Raw genomic sequence first — 27,364 nt, 5'->3', positions numbered from 1 at the left:
GTCTTCAAAAAGAAGCAAAAACATAGCTGATATGAGAACTGTTATAGGCATCAGTGCAAAGACGACAAGTAGACAACTGAATTAAAAACTTTCAAAAACAGTGTAGGGTTTCTCAGCTCATAAAACACCTATTTTCATATTTTTTGTAAGACATCTATTTTTGCATTTTTGTTATTTATTTTTTTTACCAAATAACTTGTTATTCCATCATAAATTGTTTAATATTTAACTTACTTATAACTTTGTTAATCTTTTAATCTATAAAACGTACAGTAGAAAGTGTCTTTAGGCACATTTAAATAGAAAATTAACAGCTATTGCTTGCAAATATTTTAGATTCATTAGATGTATTTTTTGCTACTTTGCCAGACATGTCTGGCAGAGTAGCAATTAGAATTGTTGTCTGAGTGCCAAAAAGAAGCTCAACAACTTTATTTTCCCAGGTGGAGCATTATGGCTAACGCATAATGCTCCACTTGATATAAAAAAATAATACTTTATTAGAAACTGCTTTGGGATTATTTCAATTGCAGTAATGATGGAGATGGAAACGAAAAGGATCAAAAACAAGAAGCAGGAAAGAGAGAAAGGTCAGGCAAAAGGGAAAATGGGAGAGAAAGAGAAAAGACTAGAGGAGAAATAGAAGGATGAAGAGAATACAAGATACTAGAAGATTGCTTCACACCTGCAGAAACATATATAACAACAGCAAATTCACCAAAAAGTGCACTGCACTAATGAATGCAAGATGTATCTGGTGCTAACTACATCTTAATACACCTAAATCCAAACACCTGTGCCTGTGAGTGTGCTTGTGTGTGTTCCTTTTCACAGGAGCACACCCCAACAGATGAGCTCCACCCCCAAAAGCTGATGAAGACACATCCACACAGTGCAAGCTCAACACACAGCCCCACTCCAAGAACCCTGCCGCATCGTGCCTTCCACCACACAATGCGCTGTGATGGCAAGACATTGGCCCCGCACAATGCCACCCCAGCCTCCACCCACAAGCGCATCAGAACAGACACCACCCAGCACCATACTCACAACAGACCACCCGAACCCCACACAAAGACGGGACAAACTCACCCAGCAAGAGGTCCCCGACCAGCAGCACACACCAAGGGCTGGTGGCCCCCACTATACCCCCGCAACCACAGAAAAGACCACATCACCACCACTGCAATGGCAGCGCAGGGAGAAACACCTGCCAGCTTCACCACTCAGCTGATCCAAATGTCGGTGACTACACATCCAATAAGAGAGGACACAACCCCACACACCCCACACACTGCTAGCCCCTCCGTATCACCCCCCAGCCCCCCCCCAGCACCTGTCTTCCAAACCCCAGCCCATACCCCAACCAGCAGGCCTCTCTCCTGGCCTCCAAACCCCAAATGGTAAACAGTTGTCCCAAGAGATCCCAAGCCCACCTCTGCCTGCCCAAATGTGGTGTTGATGCAGAACCCTCAATGTCTACATGCAATTTGACTCTTAGAGGTGGGCGCAGGCAGCAGAGGTCAGGTTAATAAAATATTCTACCCTTTGAATGCCATTAAGTGTGCCCACCCCAAGGCCCTACATGTGTGTGTCAGATTCATTAGATATATATTTATAGCATTTTATTAATATAATGTAATGGTTTTTGTAATTTAACAAAAAACCAGTCACAGTATTTCACAATTCAATCGGTGAGAATCAAAATAATTATTTTTTCCTATTCTAGAGCAAAAGTAGTAACGGTTTTGCTTTCGCCGAAACTGCTTATTTGTGTGAAAAACGTATTTATTTGTTCCTTAATGCTTAGACTTCCCTTAATATCTAAGCTACATTGGCAAACCTTCTCTAAAAATATCAGTTGGTTTGGAGACTGCCAGTCTGCTGTCTTCAGTTCTTTGTCAATCAGTTTCTGCTCTTCTAATTTGACACTGTAGCTCTGAGGATAATTGTGGCATAGCTTATTAGTCTGTTGAGCAGGTCTGCAGAGGAGCATACCTACTGTGCAATGTGTTGAAGGTGCAAATATATAGCCTGCTTATTGTGATGCCATTAGAGCAATAAGTACACAAATATGCTTTAATTTGCAGCTGCAGAATACTAAACCTTCAATCCTTGGACTTTTTTGACCACTTAACCAAAAAAACCAGATTTTAAGATTTTGAATTATTTATCCACAGTTGTAAGGCCTTAAGCTCAATGGATGCTTCCAAGGAGACATTTAAAATAATTTTAAAACCAAGGATGGTAGATCGTAGTATGGAGGACCGATCCTGACAAAATTAAAAATAAAAGCAGAAATATATATATTTTGTTTTTCCTTTTCCTTAAACATGCGTTTTCATCAAGAAATGTAAATGTTTTCTTTTTTGTTTTCATTAGACATGCGTTTTCATCAAGAAATGTAAATGTTTTCTTTTTCCTTTACCTTATGCAGTTCTGCTTCATTATGCAAATGAGAAGGGCTGCCTTCTTCTCTCCAGCTCCTCTCCTATTGGTCAATATACAGGAAGGAGGAGGATCCATGTGCAGGCCGAGGGTGTGTCCCAATTCAGGGGCTGGATCCTTCCAAGTGCGTACTTGTGGGCTGATTACATCACAGCGCGGCGTGTAAGGTCTGACAGATGCTGCCGACAAATGTGTCCTTCTTTTGCCCGATTTGTAGGAAGAGTTGTGAGTATCCTTCGCGGGCCATCTTTTCCCATGATTCATTGCGGGTCGAAGCGGTTTGGTCGAACAGGGGCAGCCATGGCGGACCACACTGGCAAAAGCTGTGAGTAAACTGTGAAAAATTACACTTTCTGTGACACAAATGAACTTTTACAATGTTTTTTGTGCGGGAATATAACTGTGTAGACGAAAAAAATTTGCTTGATTTATCAAGACATCGCTTAATTTCAAACGTGCCCCGACGTTTTCGGAGTTTTCCGCTCCCACCGTAGTAACTGCCGGTTTGCTTCGTCAGCCCTACCGGCGGTGAGGCGAGCTAGCCTGGTAGAGATCTGACCGGACTGTCGGCACTGAGCTCCTGCTGCCAGTCATCACAGTGAACGTTAAACACAAGTGATTTCTAACAGTTTATGTTATTATTTTAATGTATTGTGTCATTTGTTCATGTAAGTCGATTTGACATTACAGGTGATATTAAAGTTAACCTGAATAAATGGATGATTTTATGTAATCCTACCATATCGCTGGAGAGTGTGATTGAGAATAAATAAGTTTTTAAATATTCATATTTGATGAAGAAATATGCTATATGTGTTTTTAAAAGTGTATTTATAATTCAGCCAGCATTATAATTTGTGATACCAGGTACAGCTGAAGAGAAATACACTTTCAAATGCAAGCAAATCTCAGTAAAGAAGTGAAAAGTTTGAAAGAGCTTGTTTTAGGCATTTGCATAGAAATATTTTAATATGTTCTGCAAATTAAGACAAATGGAAAATTAAAAAATGCTTTTTTTACACTGATATTAAGGAAGATGTTTTTTTTTTTTTGTTGTTTAGGGACAAAGGAGCAGACGGGCCAGTTTATGAAGCTCAGGGTGAGAACCACCACCTTTTTACTGGAGCTAAAAACTCAGCCACCGTGGTTTGGAGGTACAATAACAACATTCTTTGCAGTCAGTTTCTGTCCAGTTTCAAAAACTCCTATCTCTCTATCTTTCATAAATATCCATCCAGTGATTTTGGTTTTCCCTCTTTCCTTTTGCTTGTTTAGGACAATTCTGGAGAAGATGGGCCAACAGGGGAAGGTCACCACCTTGCTGGCCGAAAAAAAGTGGGACAATATGAAAAGGAAATATAAAGTTTGTTCAGAAGTTCTCATGTCACACAAAAATAAAAAATATTTCTAAAAGTCTTATTGGTTTCTCTGTTTTGTCAACTCTTCTTTTATTCCCTCTAACTTTAGGATTTTAAGTATCCAGGGTCAGGAGAGGGAGTCAGTGAAAAGCCCACTGCTGCTACTTGACCCTGGTTTGTCCTTATGGATGAGATGGTGGGACAGAGGTCTTCCACAACACCTCCTGTCCTAATTACCTCCATCCCTTAGGACACTCCAAGGCCAAGCGGAGCGGTGGGCAACCAGATGGAGAAGGAAGACAGTGAGCCAGCAGGAAGGGGTCAGAAAAGAAAGAGGGACAGAGATGATGGAGTTGATCAGGGAGGACATGAGGGTACAGAGAGAAGCAGAAGAGAAGAGGGCACAGAGAATGGACAGACTGTTTTCCATCTTAGAAAGAATGGTACTGAAATAAGGTGCTATATAAGAAATAATATTAAGTTTTGTTCAGATTGTTTCTTAAAGTTTTAAGCTGTTCTAATAAATTTCAATATTGTTTTTTCACCAATGTATTTTATTTCCATTTGACCTAACTATACATCAACTTAATTTAAATTTCTAAACACAGTTTATTTTGAAAATTACAAATAGCATTTTAAACAGAATGTGGAAAAAAAAAACACATTCAAACAGATCAAGATTACAAGACAAAAGGCATAAAATGAAACTATGTACAAGTATTTACAATGGCGACAGCAGGATCAACTTGAGTGAACGGTTCCTGGAAAAACCTCTTCAACAGAACAAAGAGGCAGATGTTTTTCTGAACAGAAAGTCTGGCAGTGTGGCTAAATCTCTCACAAGGTCAGAGACTTGGATGGGACGCTGCAACTGAGACCTGCGGTTAGTCTTTCTGGATGGTGAGCGAAGCATCACACAGGTGGTCTGCAGATATTTGTGATGCCTCTTTCCGCTGTCCACGTCATCAAGTTTAAAGGGCTGGCTGGACCACATCACTAATCAGGAATGTAATCAGGAATATGCAGAATTAGAAGATTGTGCTCACAAAATGTGACAATTAGTTATACCCCTCAAACATTAATTACATCTATAATATTATACCTGCCTGCATACAGTAGTCATGTTCTGGTGGTGTGTATGTATATATATATATATACATACACTGCTGAAAAGAAATAAAGGGAACACTTAAACAACACAATATAACTCCAAGTAAATCAAAGTTCTGTGAAATCAAACTGTCCACTTAGGAAGCAACACTGATTGATAATCAATTTCACATGCTGTTGTGCAAATGGAATAGACAACAGGGGGAAATCTTTGGCGATTAGCAAGACACACTCAATAAAGGAGTGGTTCTGCAGGTGGGGACAACAGACCACTTCTCAGTACCTATGCTTTCTGGCTGATGTTTTGGTCACTTTTGAATGTTGGTGGTGCTTTCACACTCGTGGTAGCATGAGACGGACTCTACAACCCACACAAGTGGCTCAGGTAGTGCAGCTCATCCAGGATGGCACATCAATGTGAGCGGTGGCAAGAAGGTTTGCTGTGTCTGTCAGCGTAGTGTCCAGAGCCTGGAGGCACTACCAGGAGACAGGCCAGTACACCAGGAGACGTGGAGGAGGCCGTAGGAGGGCAACAACCCAGCAGCAGGACTGCCACCTTCGCCTTTGTGCAAGGAGGAACAGGAGGAGCACTGCCAGAGCCCTGCAAAATGACCTCCAGCAGGCCACTAATGTGCATGTGTCTGCACAAACGGTTAGAAACTGACTCCATGAGGATGGTATGAGGGCCTGACGTCCACAAATGGGGGTTGTGGTCACAGCCCAACACCGTGCAGGACGCTTGGCATTTGCCAGAGAACACCAGGATTGGCAAATTCGCCACTGGTACCCTGTGCTCTTCTCAGATGAAAGCAGGTTCACACTGAGCGCATGTGACAGACGTGACAGAGTCTTGAGACACTGTGGAGAGCGATCTGCTGCCTGCAACATCCTTCAGCAAGACTGGTTTGGCAGTGGGTCAGTAATGGTGTGGGGTGGCATTTCTTTGGAGGGCCATGGCCCTCCAAGTGCTCGCCAGAGGTAGCCTGACTGCCATTAGGTACCGAGATGAGATCCTCAGACCCCTTGTGAGACCATATGCTTGTGCGGTTGGCCCTGGGTTCCTCCTAACGCAGGACAATGCTAGACCTCATGTGGCTGGAGTGTGTCAGCAGTTCCTGCAAGATGAAGACATTGAAGCTATGGACCGTTCCCCAGACCTGAATCTGATTGAACACATCTGGGACATCATGTCTCGCTCCATCCACCAACGTCATGTTGCACCACAGACTGTCCAGGAGTTGGCGGATGCTTTAGTCCAGGTCTGAGAGGAGACCATCCACGTCTCATCAGGAGCATGCCCAGGCGTTGTAGGGAGATCATACAGACACGTGGAGGCCACACACAATACTGAGCCTCATTTTGACTTGTTTTAAGGACATTACATCAAAATTGGATCAGCCTGTAGTGTGTTTTTCCACTTTCATTTTGTGTGTGACTCAAAATCCAGGCCTCCATTGGTTAATAAATTTGATTTTCATTGATAATTTTTGTGTGATTTTGTTGTCAGCACATTCAACTTTGTACAGAACAAAGTATTCAATGAGAATATTTCATTCATTCAGATCTAGGATGTGTTATTTGAGTGTTCACTTTATTTTTTTGAGCAGTGTATAAATATATACACATATATATATATATATAGAGAGAGGAAAATAAGTATTTGAACACCCTGCAATTTTGCAAATTGTCCCACTTAGAAATCATGGAGGGGTCTGAAATTTTCATCTGAGGTCAGATTCAGGTCTGGGGAACGGGCGGGCCAGTCCATAGCTTCAATGTCTTCATCTTGCAGTAACTGCTGACACACTCCAGCCACTTGAGGTCTGGCCGAGGGCCAACCGCACCAGCATATGGTCTCACAAGGGGTCTGAGGATCTCATCTCGGTACCTAATGGCAGTCAGGCTACCTCTGGCAAGCACATGGAGGGCCATGGCCCTCCAAAGAAATGCCACCCCACACCATTACTGACCCACTGCCAAACCAGTCATGGTGAAGGATGTTGAAGGCAGCAGATCGCTCTCCACAGTGTCTCAAGACTCTGTCACGTCTGTCACATGCGCTCAGTGTGAACCTGCTTTCATCTGAGAAGAGCACAGGGTACCAGTGGCGAATTTGCCAATCCTGATGTTCTCTGGCAAATGCCAAGCGTCCTGCACGGTGTTGGGCTGTGACCACAACCCCCATTTGTGGACGTCGGGCCCTCATACCATCCTCATGGAGTTGGTTTCTAACCGTTTGTGCAGACACATGCACATTAGTGGCCTGCTGGAGGTCATTTTGCAGGGCTCTGGCAGTGCTCCTCCTGTTCCTCCTTGCACAAAGGCGAAGGTAGCGGTCCTGCTGCTGGGTTGTTGCCCTCCTACGGCCTCCTCCACGTCTCCTGGTGTACTGGCCTGTCTCCTGGTAGTGCCTCCAGGCTCTGGACACTACGCTGACAGACACAGCAAACTTTCTTGCCACAGCTTGCATTGATGTGCCATCCTGGATGAGCTGCACTACCTGAGCCACTTGTGTGGGTTGTAGAGTCCATCTCATGCTACCACGAGTGTGAAAGCACCACCAACATTCAAAAATGACCAAAACATCAGCCAGAAAGCATAGGTACTGAGAAGTGGTCTGTGGTCCCCACCTGCAGAACCACTCCTTTATTGAGAGTGTCTTGCTAATCGCCAAAGATTTCCCCCTGTTGTCTATTCCATTTGAACAACATCATGTGAAATTGATTGTCAATCAATATATCAATATATTGTGTTGTTTAAGTGTTCCCTTTATTTCTTTTCAGCAGTGTATGTATATATATATATATATACATACACACCACCAGAACATGACTACTGTATGCAGGCAGGTATAATATTATAGATGTGATTAATGTTTGAGGGGTATAACTAATTGTCATATTTTGTGAGCACAATCTTCTAATTCTGCATATTCCTGATTACATTCCTGATTGGTGATGTGGTCCAGCCAGCCCTTTAAACTTGATGACGTGGACAGCAGAAAGAGGCATCACAAATATCTGCAGACCACCTGTGTGATGCTTCGCTCACCATCCAGAAAGACTAACCGCAGGTCTCAGTTGCAGCGTCCCATCCAAGTCTCTGACCTTGTGAGAGATTTAGCCACACTGCCAGAGACTTTCTGTTCAGAAAGACATCTGCCTCTTTGTTCTGTTGAAGAGGTTTTTCCAGGAACCGTTCACTCAAGTTGATCCTGCTGTCGCCATTGTAAATACTTGTACATAGTTTCATTTTATGCCTTTTGTCTTGTAATCTTGATCTGTTTGAATGTGTTTTTTTTTTCCACATTCTGTTTAAAATGCTATTTGTAATTTTCAAAATAAACTGTGTTTAGAAATTTAAATTAAGTTGATGTATAGTTAGGTCAAATGGAAATAAAATACATTGGTGAAAAAACAATATTGAAATTTATTAGAACAGCTTAAAACTTTAAGAAACAATCTGAACAAAACTTAATATTATTTCTTATATAGCACCTTATTTCAGTACCATTCTTTCTAAGATGGAAAACAGTCTGTCCATTCTCTGTGCCCTCTTCTCTTCTGCTTCTCTCTGTACCCTCATGTCCTCCCTGATCAACTCCATCATCTCTGTCCCTCTTTCTTTTCTGACCCCTTCCTGCTGGCTCACTGTCTTCCTTCTCCATCTGGTTGCCCACCGCTCCGCTTGGCCTTGGAGTGTCCTAAGGGATGGAGGTAATTAGGACAGGAGGTGTTGTGGAAGACCTCTGTCCCACCATCTCATCCATAAGGACAAACCAGGGTCAAGTAGCAGCAGTGGGCTTTTCACTGACTCCCTCTCCTGACCCTGGATACTTAAAATCCTAAAGTTAGAGGGAATAAAAGAAGAGTTGACAAAACAGAGAAACCAATAAGACTTTTAGAAATATTTTTTATTTGTGTGTGACATGAGAACTTCTGAACAAACTTTATATTTCCTTTTCATATTGTCCCACTTTTTTTCGGCCAGCAAGGTGGTGACCTTCCCCTGTTGGCCCATCTTCTCCAGAATTGTCCTAAACAAGCAAAAGGAAAGAGGGAAAACCAAAATCACTGGATGGATATTTATGAAAGATAGAAAGATAGGAGTTTTTGAAACTGGACAGAAACTGACTGCAAAGAATGTTGTTATTGTACCTCCAAACCACGGTGGCTGAGTTTTTAGCTCCAGTAAAAAGGTGGTGGTTCTCACCCTGAGCTTCATAAACTGGCCCGTCTGCTCCTTTGTCCCTAAACAACAAAAAACAAACATCTTGCTTAATATCAGTGTAAAAAAAGCCTTTTTTAATTTTCCATTTGTCTTAATTTGCAGAACATATTAAAATATTTCTATGCAAATGCCTAAAACAAGCTCTTTCAAACTTTTCACTTCTTTACTGAGATTTGCTTGCATTTGAAAGTGTATTTCTCTTCAGCTGTACCTGGTATCACAAATTATAATGCTGGCTGAATTATAAATACACTTTTAAAAACACATATAGCACATTTCATCATCAAATATGAATATTTAAAAGCTTATTTATTCTCAATCACACTCTCCAGCGATACAGTAGGATTACATAAAATCATCCATTTATTCAGGTTAACTTTAATATCACCTGTAATGTCAAATCGACTTACATGAACAAATGACACAATACATTAAAATAATAACATAAACTGTTAGAAATCACTTGTGTTCAACGTTCACTGTGATGACTGGCAGCAGGAGCTCAGTGCCAACAGTCCGGTCAGATCTCTACCAGGCTAGCTCGCCCCACTGCCGGTAGAGCTGGCGAAGCAAACCGGCAGTTACTACGGTGGGAGCGGAAAACTCCGAAGGTGTCGGAGCACGTTTGAAATTAAGCGATGTCTTGATAAATCAAGCAGATTTTTCACGTCTACACAGTTATATTCATGCACTAAAAACATTGTAAAAGTTCATTTGTGTCACAGAAAGTGTAATTTTTCACAGTTTACTCACAGCTTTTGCCAGTGTGGTCCGCCATGGCTGCCCCTGTTTGACCAAACCGCTTCGACCCGCAATGAATCATGGGAAAAGATGGACCGCGAAGGATACTCACAACACATCCTTCAAATCGGGCAAAAGAAGGACACATTTGTCGGCAACATCTGATAGACCTTACACGCCGCGCTGTGATGTAATCAGCCCACAAGTACGCACTTGGAAGGATCCAGCCCCTGAATTGGGACACACCCTCGGCCTGCACATGGATCCTCCTCCTTCCTGTATATTGACCAATAGGAGAGGAGCTGGAGAGAAGAAGGCAGCCCTCCTCATTTGCATAATGAAGCAGAAATGCATACGGTAAAGGAAAGAGAGACGAGGAAATGTCAAAAGAAAAAAGGTATATGTAAGAAAAAGGAAAAAGAAAACATTTACATTTCTTGATGAAAACGCATGTCTAATGAAAACAAAAAAGAAAACATTTACATTTCTTGATGAAAACGCATGTGTAAGGAAAAGGAAAAACAAAACATTTACATTTCTTGATGAAAACGCACGTGTAAGGAAAAGGAAAAACAAAATATATATATTTCTGCTTTTATTTTTAATTGTGTCAGGAGCGGTCCTCCATACTACGATCTACCATCCTTGGTTTTAAAATTATTTTAAATGTCTCCTTGGAAGCATCCATTGATCCTAAGGCCTTACAACCGTGGACAAATAATTCAAAATCTTAAAATCTGTTTTTTTTGGTTAAGTGGTCAAAAAAGTCCAAGGATTGAAGGTTTAGTATTCTGCAGCTGCAAATTAAATTGATGAAAACACATGTGTAAGTAAAAGGAAAAACAAAACATTTACATTTCTTGATGAAAAACGCACGTGTAAGGAAAAGGAAAAACAAAATATATATATTTCTGCTTTTATTTTTAAGTTTGTCAGGCTCGGTCCTCCATACATAGTGCCTGTTTAGAGTGAACCAATAATACTTAAGAATATATTTTAGTCAATAAACATTAAATAACAACCCCATAACTGTCTATACTGGACTTCTAAAATCGGTCTAGTAATTGTGCATTAATGACATTACCAATTATCCTTAACTGAACCACTATTTGTTTTATAGAGTCATTACAGTCAGGTGGTAAACAATTGCAATTTTCACAAAAATTATGATCACCTATGACTAATTTCTGACTATACAACACTTTTTGGCCCCCTAAAAAAACACAAGGTTGAGTGTGTTCATTCGGGTTTATTTGTTATCTTGTTATTTAACTTGAGTAGTATTATCTATGTTACAGAAATTCATTAACTTGCATTATTACCATTTTAGAATGAAAAGGTCTTTTACTATATGGTCTCCTGACCATCTGGAAAAGAAACGTGTGTTTTCTTTAAACAATCTGTGTGTCCCTCAGTAGTTAAGTCATTTTTAGCACAATTAATTAGCAACTGGGTCGAACTGTGCTCTCGTTGTAGTTGAAGTTGCCTCTGTCTGTTGACCAATAAAGCTGCACATGTCCTGCAAACCCTTTAAACTTTCAAAAATCAAGACAACATCAGGTAGCCAAAGGAGCCATGCAGAAATTAGCAGGATCTATATAGAGCATTACACATAAAATATATCAGCCATAACCCAACCTAAAGCGTTACACAGATCAATAGGCTGTGATGTCTTATCAGTTTTGTTCCATTTTTAGGCTTCACCTCTACTAAAGAAATTACCCTTCGCTGAATTTTAGTGACCTGCGCAATAAGCCCAGTCTGTTGGCATTTAATGTTATGTGTAACACAGTACAATTAAATGTTTTAGATGTGTTTTTGACCTCAACCCACCAACCAGCATGTCACACCAACACACAATCTGTAATTTGTTCTTCACAACATCAAGCAGAAAAGCCAGCTAACCCCTAAATACGTCAGCTGTAGGCCTGTGACTGCCCCACTTGGTGGCTTTTATGCAGTGGTGTGTTGACTTTAACATCTTATGCCATCACAGAGAAAGCAAAGTGTCTAGATTCTGGCTTTAAGTGTTTTATAAAAGAGGCTCCTAATACTATGAACTCACTTCACTGTGCAGGACTGACATGAATCTCAGTTTAATCCTTATGTTGTCAGTTACACGGTATTATACTATTATAATTATCACACACTGTTTTATAAAGCTACTGCAAATGATCTTATTCCTTCCACCGAGTGGCCTACAATCGGTTTCTGGTCATCTCCTGCCTACACCAAACAACAATAACTTTAACATTAATAAACCTCATATACAGTGAAAGATGCACCTTATAAGTCTGCATACTATCAGAACCACATGGATGGTTTTTATATTAAAAGATAGAAGATGAACAGTCCCGATTCCACCTTCATATCAGTTCCATTTATCTTTATTATGCCAAGCATCTGTGTCATTTTTCATGTGTATTCAGTCCATTAGATCAAAAACGTGTTCCCCCAGTAATTGTATATGTACTCTACATGAGTGTTTGGAGTGTATCTAAAATTAATTCCAAACACAAGAAATGTGTCTAAGTATGTTTTTTTTTCACAACCGAGAAAATTTACTGAGTGCAAAGGCTAAAATCGGGAAGTTGCTTTGGGCTGGCTTGTGTGCTGAGCTCAGAGTTCAGCAATATGTGCTGCTGGGAAAATAAGGCTGAACTGTGTTTAGTGCAAGATTGTTGAGAGTCAAATTTCTCATCTCAGATATCACCGCGCAACACACAAACACATGCTCGCTGTCTGGCTTTGCTCTGCTGGAGTAAATATCTATTCTGGAGAGAAGATTACTCTTTATACTGAGAGACCAGAAAAATGGAAAGACCTGGGTTGTGTAATGAAATAAAAAATATGATGCTGTATCTCATTGCAGAAGATGTCACACCGAAGAAAATGGTTACGTGGCTGAAAATTTGTTTTCTGAGTCTCTAGTTAGAGCTGAAGACATCTAGAAAGCAACTTGTTTCCATTTATTCTGTTTAAACATGTTTCTCTGTAACAGACCCAGTTACCGTAGTAGAATCATTGGTGGGATTTAATTTCAACATTTTAATTAGATTTGTTTATAACATTCTGTATTACATAGCATATTAAATGTCTTCAGACAAATCTCAGATCAATTAAGATGCATGCTGTAATGAAATCACTCCATTCTCTAAACATGTTAGTAATGAAATTAAATAACAGCTAAAATTAAATTTTTTTGTTGTAATCTCAGAGGCTTGTTTACACCGTAATTAAATAAAATTTGAGAATTCAAAACAAAACATAATTCATCTTTTAAATATATTATTACTATTATTATTATTATTAGTGTGTTTGTGAGTTCAATTTTATTGTTCTTCAAATAATTAATTAATAAAACCGTAGGAGACACATGCACATTATAAAGATAATGTTTTTGATTGCTCTGAGTACTTGTGCCTATGATAAATATGATGGCTGGGCTGACCATAACATAGCGGTATCACCAAGGCGCACCATTTTTTTAAATCTTTCTATTCTTCATTTTAAATCTTCTGGCTTTCTTGATCAGTCTAAAAGAAAGCAGAGTTTAAGACTAGGGTATTAAAGGCCCATATCATGTAACAAAAAAGCTAGAAAGCAATTTTCCACTTTGCTGTGTGGTCTTTTTATGATGACTTTCAAATATAGTCATGGGGAGATGCCCTAGTGGTAATGAGAAAGATGTTTGCATGGTGATGTGTGAAATTAGAGTAGATTAAAGAAGGCAAGAATGCTCTCTCTGTGTTCTCTGTTAACAGAATAACTAATCTTTACTATGGAAATTATCTCAAATAAAGAAGAATATGGTAATATCGACAGACTTAATATTTCTGTGTCTACACATAACCACAGTACATTTTAGATAAAAAAATTAAACAACAGCTCATATGTAAATGTATATAATATGTTGCAAATACAGCAAAAAAAAATCTAATTTAGAGAACTTCTACTATAACCAAATGACCATAATCATAAAACTAAATATTTGCCTTGATCCTTTTCCAGAAATTTCTATTCCATTATTTTACCACGTAACATTTTACAGAGCCAAATGCACAAACAAAAGTGCTCAGAGCTGCCTCTTTCTCCCCTTGTGTTCCAGCTTTTCCAAGGGGACACTGAGGTGCATAGAGGTCAGCCTAGACACATAATCTCCTTAGGGTTTTCTGACTATGACCAGGGGTTTCCCCACAGCAAGACGTGCAAAAACAACCTCACCATAAGGGTGCCTACAAGGCATATTTAACACTAGCTTGAACAACCTCTATTTGCTTCTTTTCATACAGAGGAGATGTGGCTCTGTGTTGCCTCTGCAGAATGACAGAGCTCCTCCATTCTCCCAGAGGGTCAGCCCAGACTTGGGGAGCTCACCTCTGTGGCTTATATTTATGATCCAGTCACTACACACAGAGCATGGCAAATGAAGGGATAAGAACTGACAGAAGATTTATGCATTAACAATAATACATTTCTATACAGATGCTTATCTTTGTCAGTACAAAAAATCTAACACACTTGTCAAGTGATGACTAGGCGATGTATGCTTTTTTACTTAGACACATGATTAAAATTATTTGGAGAGTTTATTATTTAGTCCAGCCGTTTAACACTCAAACACAACCTGTCCTGGCCCTATAAATGCTGAGGATCACCTTCCAATGAAAAACACCAATGTAAGTAGCAGTTCCTTCAGCTAAATTCACCAGTTACAGTATGATACTATCCTGGTATGTGACTGCTTGATAACTTCATGAAATTCCTGTAATGCATTTATATTGGGAGGAATGTAGACCACACCTGCAGATACAACACCAAATTCCATGGCAAAAAGAACTTGGTCAGCATTCCAGAAGGAAAAATGTTGACAATATCAGACCCTGTCAATCCTCTCTGACACCATGCACTCATTACCACTGATGCAAGGCACACAGTTGCTGTGTGGGTGCTGAATACTGTGTGTCATGAACCTAAAATCTACAGATGTCCTGTAGCTGCACTTTGAAATATTATTCTCATCCTCACTAATATTCTGCAACCAAACAAATACTGTAAATAAGGGGGATGAGGGAGAAGCCAGAAATATAAAGCTACTGCAACAGTATCAACATGATTTGATGATAAATCAAAAATTTAAGAAAATAATGTGTTACAAAGTGTCACGGATTTGGAATAATTACAATGAATCAATTGTGATTGTGTTTGCATTTAAATCTACCATTTACTTAATATTGGTTGTTTTAAGAAATGTTTCATTTACATTCCTCATGCACCACTGTCCTGCAATGTTTTAGATATTTTCCTAACTTCTACTGATTTCAACAAATAAGTTCCTGTAGAATTTGGTGAGAGTCTGAGATAGAGACCTGCCCATGGGATCGGGCGGGATTTACATAGTCTCGGGCGGGATTTGGCGGTCAGACCAAAACAAAACACATCGGGTCCCGACTCCCGAGTGAGAGTGAGGCAACATAACAAGAAAGCATGGAGAGTGGTAAGGAGACAGTGGCTTATGTGGAAAATAAAATTGGAGAAGGGCAATACAGCCTTCTGAATATAGCAAGGAAGTCAGACATTTGGACCCGCTTCAAAATTATCGTCAACGACAAAGGGCAGCAGATAAATTTTGCTAGCTGCAAAACGTAGCCGAGTTTTGGTCTATGCTGGGAAAACGGGCACGTCGGGTTTAAGGAGACACACCTGTGGCACCATTCCTGGCCAAAGCAAAATCAGTTTCAGGACAGATCTGACTCCTTCACTTCCCCAACACGTAAAGCAAAGCATAACAGAGAAGTGTGTAGCTTTTTGCTGCAAAGACATTCGACCATTTGACGTGGTCGTTGGGGAAAATTTCATAGACTTCATTGAGCACATTGTAGATGTTACAGTTAAGCATAAGAAATTTGACGTTTGTAAAGAGCTACCACACCCTACCACTGTCTTGAGGGACATTGAAGGTAATGTGCAGGTCCTACAGGGGTAAGTAACAACAGAAATGAAGTCAATAGTTCAGTCCTACGCATGTGCAGTCACCACTGACATATGGAGTGAAAATGTAAGACGACGCCAGAGCTGGCTGAGTTGCTGGTCAGCTCAAAAAAAAACTCGTGAAGTACTTTAAACACCCTGGTCTACAGAACAGGATGGAAAAGTCACTTAAACAGTCAGTGGAAACAAGATGGAACTCCAACTATGACATGCTGGATTCTGTACTGTCACAGCATAAGGCAATCATGACATTACTGGTGGACACTGCCCAGTATGACAGGATCGCAAAGATTAATGTGGACAATTTAAAGACATTAATTGCTTTTCTAAAAGTATTCAAGGATGCCACAACGATCTCGAGTTAGGCAACTCCGCTCCAAATGCATCACTTGTTCTCCCCTGGTCTATCAACCTGATTGAACATTGCCAAGCAGCAGCCCAGGACCCTCTGCTCTCCGAAGTTGCCAATGTGTTACATTTCACGTCTGCAAGAGCTAATAAACTCTAATACCACATCTCTACACATGCTGTACAAAATAGCAACCTTACTGACTCCTAAACTACGACAACTACGCATGCTGGATACAAATGGAAGAGACTAAATAATAAACGGTATGGATTTAGACAAAAAATGCAGTTAAAAACATTATAATATGGCTAACTGAAAATGCAAAATAAAAACAATAAATTGGTGTTCAATTTGATTTATTTACACTATAATAAAACAGTACTTTTGTGTTTAATTTGTTATATTTAAAGTGTCATAAAACTATACATTGAAAATAAATAGTGGTTATTTATTCTATTTCAACGGTGTAAAAGAAATGATCCAGAGAATGAGATTTGAAGAAACGCATGCTGTTGGGTCAGAGGAAGAAGAACCGTCGTCAACGCAAATCACGCCACCTCTAGCCAAAAGAACTGTGGGAGCAACATGGTTTACTAAATGGGAAGACAATGCAGTTTCAGCTGTTACTGATGAGAAGTTTGCAGAGGAACACTTGGCGGAATATATCAGCTACAGACTCCCAGAAAGTCCGACCCAGACAATGTGCTTAAGTGGTGGCAGTTCAACAGCAGCCGCTTCCTTGCTCTTGCCAAATTGGCACGTGTCATCCTCAGTATACCTGCATCCAGCGCGTCATCAAAGTTTTCAGTGTCTGTGGTCGCAACCTGGAGGAGAGACGCACAAACCTTAACCCTGAGACAATCAACAATGTTCTGTTTCTGCACAGTAGCATGAAGACGTAAATGCTTAGGCTAAACGTTTTGATAGCCTAGTTCATTTTGTAAGACAGGTCGCTTTATAGCTAAGTTTGTGGCTATAGTTCTGTTTGCTTTTGGTAGTTTGATAAATTCGTTATAGCCTCTTTATTTTTTTCAGGTTCACCCTTATAATTTATTTTAATACTTCACAGCCTGAACTTTTTATATGGGTGAGTTTTGTTACAAGAGGCAGAAGAGCACCAATAAACTCTTGTCTTCTGTACCTGTTAATTCTGTAATTAATATAACAAATAATTTAATAAATACATTGAAACGAATAAATATTTTTTATGTTTATTAAAGCAGGTTAAATGCATCAGAAGCTTGTCACAATATGATGAAGTATACCTACCATATCACAGCCTTTAAGTTTTTCAGATTACTAAAAACTAGATTACTAAAAAAAGTAATAATTAACACTGTAATGATTATCACCATTGTAAAAAAAAGTTTTATAAACAGCCCAATAAACACCATAACCTGATCTACTTACTCAGCTACTTTTTCTCTCGCACGCGTCACGTGACATATTGCGGCCTTTCAGCACCTGTCAATCTAGTCTCGCTTGGCCTTGGAGCGCTGAAGAAAAGGTAGGGGGTTGGGGGTTCTCGGGATCGGGCGGGAGCGGTCAGAAAAGCTTCGGGATCGGGCGGAACCGGGATTGAAAAGTCAGTCCCGTGCATGTCTAGTCTGAAGTATTAATTCAACTGCTGGTGCATCTGACTAAATCAGAATGTAATTGAAAAAGTTATTTTATTTATTTTAGTGATTTAATTTAAATTGTGTATCATATAGATGGTTACACATAGAGTAATACATTTCAAGATTGTATTGTTGTTAATTTGCATGATTACATACAGCTACTAAAAGCCAAAAAATCAGTTTCTCTAAAACTTAGATTGTTAGATAAAGAAGTGCTATGTCATGCGACATTTATTCAGCAGATGGTCATTTACACATTCCAGAAGGACAACTCAAGCCACTAAAGGTGCTGAACCAATCTTACTAAAGAAAAAGGTGTTGGTGAAAAAGATGCAAGCAGCAGGGGTGACAGTGTCTGAGGTTGTGCTATGTTGCTATAAAACATGCAGGATGCTCCTACAAACTGGAATGTCCTACATTTGCTTTGTAAATAGATATTAAAATATTTCGCACACTTTAAATAGCCAAGATTACCCCTATGCTAAAAAACATTTAACTTTTTTACATAGCGTCTCAAATTACGGAGCCCGTGAGGGGACATGGGGGAAATTCTTTCTTTTGCGTACCCACGCAATACTTTTACGTCCCCACGCAAAACTTTTGCGTTCCCAGGCAATACTTTTGCATTCGCTCACAATACTTTTGCGTTCCCACGCTATACTTTTTGCGTCCTCACGCAATAGTCTTTGCGTTATCTCGCAATACTTTGTGGGAGACCCGTTTTTGAGATTTATTGAGTTTTATTTTGAAATTGGCCTTAAATAAAAGGATCTTCAATCAGACCTGAAGACAGTTATTATCCACATGCTGACAATAATACTGCATGAAACCACATCTGTGACACTTTATTTGCTTATTACTGCTGAATGATGTGTACTTTTTTTGCACGCCACTTTTGTTTTTATAGTGATTTGAACGGTTCTTCTTATCCTAAGCATTTAATCGCATTGTTGACTGCGTGTTAACCTGCATATGACAAATAAACCATATCAATGTCATATCAGTACTGTTTGTTTTGTGAGCATTTTGTCAAATGTGCTGCAGTTCCAAAATGCATAGCTTTCTCAAGGTGATTAACAACTTTTGCGAGCGAACGCAAAAGCATTGCGTGGGGACGCAAAAGAAAAAAAATTCCCCCATGTCCCCTCGCGGGCTCCGTATCAAATAGTGTCTCAAAAAAACAAATCACATTGTGGGATAAAGATGAATGCAGCAACATGCTTCTAATCATACTAAACTATCAGCAACAGTTATCAGACCATTTGCCCCAAGTTTTGGATTACCTGGCTATCGTCTTTTTGTGCAAAATACAAGTTTCTGTCACTAAAAGTGATTATTTTGATGTTTTCATTCTCCATTTGACCAGCAATTACTTTATACCACAACATGTGAGGAATTACTTTGTAAGCAGAATGAGCAAATACACATACTACATTCTAGACATGATTGGCTTTTATAAGTGGCAGAGGTTCAATATTGTCAAAATAAAAAAAATACCTTGGCTTCTATTGATTACCCTGCTAACAGTCTGGGAAAGATTAAATGAAACTTCAACAGATTGCAGCTGCATGTGTCGTCTGGCCTCAAAGTTGATGGATGAACTCAGAGTATTTGTTGGCATCATTTATTTCATAAACCAAACGTAAGAAGACGTTGTTTTGCTCCTATGTTTTTATACTGTAAAACTTTTCCAAAACCTAAAACCATTCTTAGAAATGTTTTTAGAATCTTTAGAAAGTATGCTATTACATACCACCTCTGGGTTCCAGAAACATTTTATTTTTCGAAACATCATCGCTAATGATGCCCCTGCTTTTTAATACCAGTGACAATTATTTCAGCTTGGTGGTTTGAAAACAAATGATTTCTATTCATCTGCAGGAGCTTGAGAAATCCTATGCTGCCCTATAATTTAGCAGTAGGGACCTTTGGAGCTCTATTGATAGAAGGTGTTTGTACAAATAGCACTTTGTCTTAAAGAAATTGAATATGTGTTGAATTATCTAAAGAACACAGTTTTAACTTGTCTTCTTTGGTCAACAGCTGTTGATTTTTCTTCTGTTGAGTTATTTAAAAAAGTTGACTTGACTTCCCATTCTGTTGAAGTATTTATTTACACTTCAGAAACCCTGAGTGACATTTTCTTTCAATGCAAATGGGTTCTAAATCACCACTGGCCCTTTGGCATTATAACATATAAGCCTTTCCTCAGTGTTAACATGGTCTACCACTTAACCAATAGACTTTGCTTGTGTACTGTATTTTGAAAAATTTTGATGTGCTAAATATTCTGCTAGCATTATTTAAATTTTCTTTAATTTCCAAAACAAGCTATTGCTACCTGTTTCCTCACACTACCTGAATGTGGATGTTCATCTGCAGACAACAATTTAAATATTGTTTTTGAAAGCTTTGCACATTTTGTTAACATGCCCACTTATGTTCAACTTTCTGAAGAACCAAGTTCCAGGTGGTTGGGAATAACATAAAGAAACTTTGAGAAATGTTGCTTTGACAGCTTCAAAGACATGAAACGTATTTAAACAAGATACTAAACAATAAAAAGAGCGGAAGAGCTAAATGCCCACAGCAGCACGGCAATGCACTTAAATCTGCTGTTCTCTGGACTTAGAATAAGCTACCAACATCGAATTCAGGTGATGGAGTTAATTTACTTAAAAAATACAAGGAAATATAGATGATTAAAAGACTGTTTTGTTCCATTTTATTTTAATTTGTAGGACATTCAAGAAATTATTTTCTTTTGTACATCTGTATGTCCACATTGCTTCGATTGTGTTGCATGTGATTCCTTTTGGAACTAGCTCAGGTGATCTGTTACCTGCTGTTTATCTTAGCCAAAACACTACAACTGAGAAGCACAAAGCTTCTTAATGGCCTCCTTCCTTTGATGATGATGATTAAGTACAAAGTATTCACACAGAGCAATAACACAAATTGGGGTAACAAGAAAAATCAAAAGTCATACTGTGTAATCTCGCCATATTTTCTCGTCTTTTCTTCATTAGCATCTAATTTTAAGTTAAAAGAGCAAAACAATTCTGTAATACTTTTCAAAACCTCTAACACACTCTCTGTATAAGTCATTGTTCTTTCTACAATTATATAAACACATTTGCAGAAAACTTGTAATCCACTTTTTAATTCAAAAAGCAATCAAAACACAGAGCCAGTTTCCAGACTTCAAGAAAGAGATTCTTGATTTCATGTCATCTAGACTAGGCTAATAGTATACATCTTTCATGTCTGCAACTGGTTTAAAACACCGCCACACAAAGCAAATGAAAATGTGACCACATCATGTCTGTTTTAGCTTCTTTGGCCTGGCTCCCTGTCCATTGTAGAATCAATGTATTTCTTAACTACTGTGCACAGCCTAGAGATCACTGAAGTAAGATGAGCAGATGTTTTTGGTTGTACTAAGGAGCAGGTTTAAGCATTGTGGCAACAAAGATTTCACAATAAGTACACCTACTTTGCAACAGCCTGCCTATTTACATCAGGACCTGATCAACAACTATTTTGTAAACTTCTTTTAACCTCCCTTTTAATTTGTTGGCATTTAAACCAAACGGAGTTTAATAATTTTCTCTCAGAATCCACATTTCTCCTATTGTCTTCAGAAGCTCTGTGATATACATATGGCAGGATTATAATGTTGTCTACATAAAAAAGCAATATTAAGCTTTTATTTAGGCCAGGCCGTAGAATGATAACACCATAAAGTGGAAATAAGCAACAGTAATAGCTTTGAACATATTAAACTCTGTTCTGCAGTTTATGCCAACATTGCACAAATAAGTTAAAAGTCTTACATTTGCATATGAACACACACTTTATTTCTGCTGCCCTTTCTGCTGTTTAATTACATTATTTTGCAAACAAACATATTTCCTGATATACAGGTCCTTCTCAAAATATTAGCATATTGTGATAAAGTTCATTATTTTCCATAATGTCATGATGAAAATTTAACATTCATATATTTTAGATTCATTGCACACTAACTGAAATATTTCAGGTCTTTTATTGTCTTAATACGGATGATTTTGGCATACAGCTCATGAAAACCCAAAATTCCTATCTCACAAAATTAGCATATCATTAAAAGGGTCTCTAAACGAGCTATGAACCTAATCATCTGAATCAACGAGTTAACTCTAAACACCTGCAAAAGATTCCTGAGGCCTTTAAAACTCCCAGCCTGGTTCATCACTCAAAACCCCAATCATGGGTAAGACTGCCGACCTGACTGCTGTCCAGAAGGCCACTATTGACACCCTCAAGCAAGAGGGTAAGACACAGAAAGAAATTTCTGAACGAATAGGATGTTTCCAGAGTTCTGTATCAAGGCACCTCAGTGGGAAGTCTGTGGGAAGGAAAAAGTGTGGCAGAAAACGCTGCACAACGAGAAGAGGTGACCGGACCCTGAGGAAGATTGTGGAGAAGGGCCGATTCCAGACCTTGGGGGACCTGCGGAAGCAGTGGACTGAGTCTGGAGTAGAAATATCCAGAGCCACCGTGCACAAGCTCGTGCAGGAAATGGGCTACAGGTGCCGCATTCCCCAGGTCAAGCCACCTTTGAACCAGAAACAGCGGCAGAAGCGCCTGACCTGGGCTACAGAGAAGCAGCACTGGACTGTTGCTCAGTGGTCCAAAGTACTTTTTTCCGGATGAAAGCAAATTCTGCATGTCATTCGGAAATCAAGGTGCCAGAGTCTGGAGGAAGACTGGGGAGAAGGAAATGCCAAAATGCCAGAAGTCCAGTGTCAAGTACCCACAGTCAGTGATGGTCTGGGGTGCCGTGTCAGCTGCTGGTGTTGGTCCACTGTGTTTTATCAAGGGCAGGGTCAATGCAGCTAGCTATCAGGAGATTTTGGAGCACTTCATGCTTCCATCTGCTTAAAAGCTTTATGGAGATGAAGATTTCATTTTTCAGCACGACCTGACACCTGCTCACAGTGCCAAAACCACTGGTAAATGGTTTACTGACCATGGTATCACTGTGCTCAATTGGCCTGCCAACTCTCCTGACCTGAACCCCATAGAGAATCTGTGGGATATTGTGAAGAGAACGTTGAGAGACTCAAGACCCAACACTCTGGATGAGCCGCTATCGAAGCATCCTGGGCCTCCATAAGACCTCAGCAGTGCCACAGGCTGATTGCCTCCATGCCACGCCGCATTGAAGCAGTCATTTCTGCAAAATGATTCCTGACCAAGTATTGAGTGCATAACTGTACATGATTATTTGAAGGTTGACGTTTTTTGTATTAAAAACACTTTTCTTTTTTTGGTCGGATGAAATATGCTAATTTTGTGAGATAGGAATTTTGGGTTTTCATGAGCTGTATGCCAAAATCATCCGTATTAAGACAATAAAAGACCTGAAATATTTCAGTTAGTGTGCAATGAATCTAAAATATATGAATGTTAAATTTTCTTCATGACATTATGGAAAATAATGAACTTTATCATAATATGCTAATATTTTGAGAAGGACCTGTATTAGTGCCATAACACGCATAGGCCTTGATAATACTAACATAAAAAGTTCAAAATTTCCACTTCTACTGTTTTTCAAAGCAGATAGTTAATATTAAAATGTGCCTTTCTAACACAATGACAGCCTTTGGGGGCAAGTGTTCATAAAATGGAATGTGAGGTTTGTATTTAAGAGCGGAGGTCGACATTGCATTGCCGGAACAGGAGAACAGATTGTTTTGTCTGCAAAAAAGACCTTATCATTATAATTATAACAAAATATGTTCAGCCACTTATTGCTAACACACAAAAGGATGGAATTAGCACTCTTACTTTCTCCTAAGATCCTGCAACATACAGAAAGTGAATGAGATCTAACAGAACTTTGGTGAAGATGGAACTTTTGACACTAAAAATAGAATTTCTTCATTCAAAACACTCCAAACATAACTAAAACAAAAACATGCAAAAAATAATGAAATGAATACTTTGAAATATCCAGAATTACATGGAATACAATCACAAGCCAATATAGGCGGAACACAGAATAAAAAAGCATATATCGCCTAACTCTTGTTTACATCTAAAAAAAGGTTTTAAACCTTCCAGAGAAACTCTTCTTCCAATAAATGTTTTATTAAGCCTTTTCAGATTTGTGATTATTTAAATTTTTGCTCTTGACATTTTCCTCATGAGAAAGGGTGCAGTAAGCAACCCTCTTTTCCACAATTTGCATAATCTTCCTGTCATCTCAGTGCTGTTGTGTGCTATCTCTGCCCTTTCCACTTCTTCCTCTGCCTCAACTGTCATTTAAATATAAACCTGATTAATTACAATTTGAAATTGTCCGTCCAATTAATTGTAGATGGCAATGTTAGGGTGTCAGCGTCTAAACTTAAAACAAGGAACACATACCTAGGACCAAGTGAAAATGCTTTACAGGGTTTATGTTTCTTAGTGATAGGACTCAAATAGGAACGTGCAGAGCGTTTTACATGTACAAAGTTTTTTTCATATTTGTTTCCTATAGGTTGTCATGATTTTTACAGCCGACTTAACCCACATGCAGAGACTCTCAGAGAACTTTGTAAAAGGAATAAGTTTTTATTGAAAGATTGATCAGGAACAACAGGAGCGACGAGTCTAATCTTCATTACTGTGAAAACACAAAGAGAAAAGATAAATAGCTGAACCTCAGAAACATGAACCAACATAAACGTATCTTACTGGAGATTCCAGAATAACCCGCCAGGGAGAGAATAAAGGTCAGGAAAGGAGTTCAGCTTGCCATGCACAGACTAGATCAGGAAGTAGCCTTAGCCACTACGGAGGACTGGAATAGATCAGGTAGGATTCACACCTGGAACAGGTAACAAGGCAAGTTAGAGTTCGCAACAATAGATCCTTCAAAAGATATCCATGGCAAAAATCATACAAAGATTTCAGAGCTGGCCAGAAATTACCACGGAGGCAAAAACACTCAGGCGCCGAGGTGTTGGCAACCTTCCTCTATATGCTTCCCAGCTGATGAGTAGATGCACAACACCTGCCGCCTCAGGTACACTCCTACTGGCGGCACCTAGTGTCGAAAAGGTGGAAGCAGCAGGCAGCAGAACTCCAAATCCTGACATAGGTATAGAATTCATGTAATACTTTTCTTTTTTAACTAAATAAACTTCATTAGTTAAGGAATTCCAGTATGAAAATGCACCATATAAAGAGAAAAAAAGATCACAGTACTTTTCAGAATAAAAAAAAAAATGTCAGCCCCAATTATTGAAGAGGGCTTCACACTCTAGTAAGGATGCTGGGGGCTCAGCAGCATTTCAGAGAGACACACAAACAGCAAAGACTGTACCAAACTGGACCAAAGACTTTCATGTGAAAGTCACTCTAATATTTCAAAGGTGACAAAAAGCCAAACATCATGCTGGAAGACTGCTCTAACCCTCTTGTAATCATTCTCTGTAGTGACACTTCAGATGTAATCCCAAAGGGCTATTTGAGAGATGGAAAAGACCTAAATGAAAACATGAGTCTCTGGAAACAGCTTGTTGTGTCAAATATTGTGGTTTTCAGTAATAACAGCAGTTGCAGATAACATATGGCTATTTGAAAAATGATCCACACGCTAATGCTATTCAGTACAAACAAATTCAGGGGCTGACATACTTGAGATAACCATGCAAACAGGTTTTGTGTCTGAAGATAACACGGCAAAGCAATAATCATCTAAGCCTGTCCTTCCTCTCCTCTATCCTCTCTATTGAGAAATCTGTGTCCTCTCCCAGTTTGAACAAGCTATTAAAGAGGCAGACGCTGCGTTCTCTAATTTTAGTCTCTGCAGTATAATATAGTGTTGAGACCAGATGTTTACACATGGTACAGAAAGACACACACCCAAAATAAAATTAGACTTGTTTCTTGTTTTAGGTCATTTAGGAATACAAACATTTATTTTATTTGCTCCATGCAAATTATGAGGGAGATTATTATTTTAGAGATTGTTTTAACTTTCTCCAAAGTGAGAAGTGTATACACTTTTCCTTAGTATTTGGGGGACAAACTGCCTTTACACTATAAGACTTGTGATAAAACATTTTTGGTATTTCACAATTATTCACCATTGTTTCCTTGAATTTTGTCCCATTTTCCTGACAGAACTGGTGTAACTGAGGTTTGTAGGTTTGTCTTGCTCACACACCTTTTCAGCACTGCCTAGAAATATCCTTTGAGATCAGGGCTTTATGACAGCCACTCCAAAACAGCCTTTGTTATCCTCAAGCCAATTCATAACTAATTTGGAGGTACTTTTTGGGTCATTGTCCAATTGAATGGCCCATTTGCACTACCTGCCACATTCCTACTTTAAAGTTCATTTGGTGTTCTCAGTTTTTCCACTTTTTCCTCCAAATGAAATGCTGGTCATTATGGCCAAACACTTTAATTTTAGTTTCATCAAACCACAGATCATGTCTCCAAAAATTTAGGTTTTTGTTCCTGAGTGCATTTGCAAACTGTAATTTTGATGTTAATATTGCTTTTGCAGAAATGGCCTTGCCGTCCATGTGGGTAAGGCACCTGTTTCACTGTGCACAATGATAACTCTTGTACTTGTTCAACCAACATCTTCACAAGGTCTTTTGCTTCTGTTGTGGTGTTGATTTGCATTTAGACACCAAAACATAGCCATCTCTGGGACACAGAACCCGTCTCCTTTCTGAATGATGTGATAGCTGAACATTCCAATGGTGTTTATACCTGCATACAGATGTCTGAGCATATGTCTGTGACACCTTCTCAATCTGGAAAATGTACCCAAGGATGAACCAGATTCATGGGGGGGTCCTGAATATTGTTCCTGATATCTTGGCTAATTTTCTTTGATTTTGACACATGGAAGCAGTATGTTTGAGGTGGTACCCTATAATCATCTACAGATGTTCCTTTATTTACCCCAAATGCTGCCGGTTTACCTATCAAAAGCTTAAAAAAGCCATAACTTCCTCATTTGTGTTTCCCCTAATTATATGAAGACATTGTAATCTGCTGCATACAAACTTCTGAATTAATTGGTTCTCTCTCTCATTTTTCTGGCATTTAGTGATAGAAAGACTTTTGGTAATCATAACTAAACTAAAACACTACATGGTTAGTCTGATTTAATGTCATAAAAATATTATATGTCTTTTAATACAGTTTATACAAATATCTGGCCTCAAAGTGTACTTTCAAAATTGCATCTGTCATTTAAACATTCTTATATTTAAGTAGAGCATGATAAAATACAAATGTCTAAACAAATACGGTAGTGGACTTTTTGTCAAAAATATTTTAACCAGGAGAAGACAGGGATGTCTTTCTATTTTTAGTATTTGGAGGTTGGACACTTGTCAATCATAGCTGTCAAAGGAGTTCTATTTAAGGAAACATCTTAAATTACCCCCCTCCTCCCTTCTTCAAAGAAGGTTATTTACAAAATCCTCTATGATAATATCACCATGAACAAAGTG

General features: G+C 39.0%; 1 protein-coding gene and 1 long non-coding RNA gene across 4 annotated transcripts in view; both read right to left on the bottom strand.

Annotated features, from left to right (window-relative positions):
• Positions 1 to 27,364, bottom strand: part of LOC124875296 (metabotropic glutamate receptor 4-like) — a 302,423-nt gene that overhangs the window by 74,421 nt on the left and 200,638 nt on the right. The window lies entirely within an intron of this gene.
• Positions 24,383 to 24,871, bottom strand: LOC124875314. Its single transcript, XR_007040014.1, has 3 exons — positions 24,815 to 24,871; positions 24,579 to 24,711; positions 24,383 to 24,507 (listed from the first exon to the last, which is right to left on the bottom strand). It is a non-coding gene; the product is annotated as an uncharacterized LOC124875314 (long non-coding RNA).

Source organism: Girardinichthys multiradiatus, chromosome 1 (genome assembly GCF_021462225.1).
Source record: "Girardinichthys multiradiatus isolate DD_20200921_A chromosome 1, DD_fGirMul_XY1, whole genome shotgun sequence".
NCBI classification, from domain to species: Eukaryota; Metazoa; Chordata; class Actinopteri; order Cyprinodontiformes; family Goodeidae; genus Girardinichthys; species Girardinichthys multiradiatus.
The sequence above is the reverse complement of the archived record's forward strand: the minus strand, read 5'-3'. Positions and strand labels throughout refer to the sequence as shown.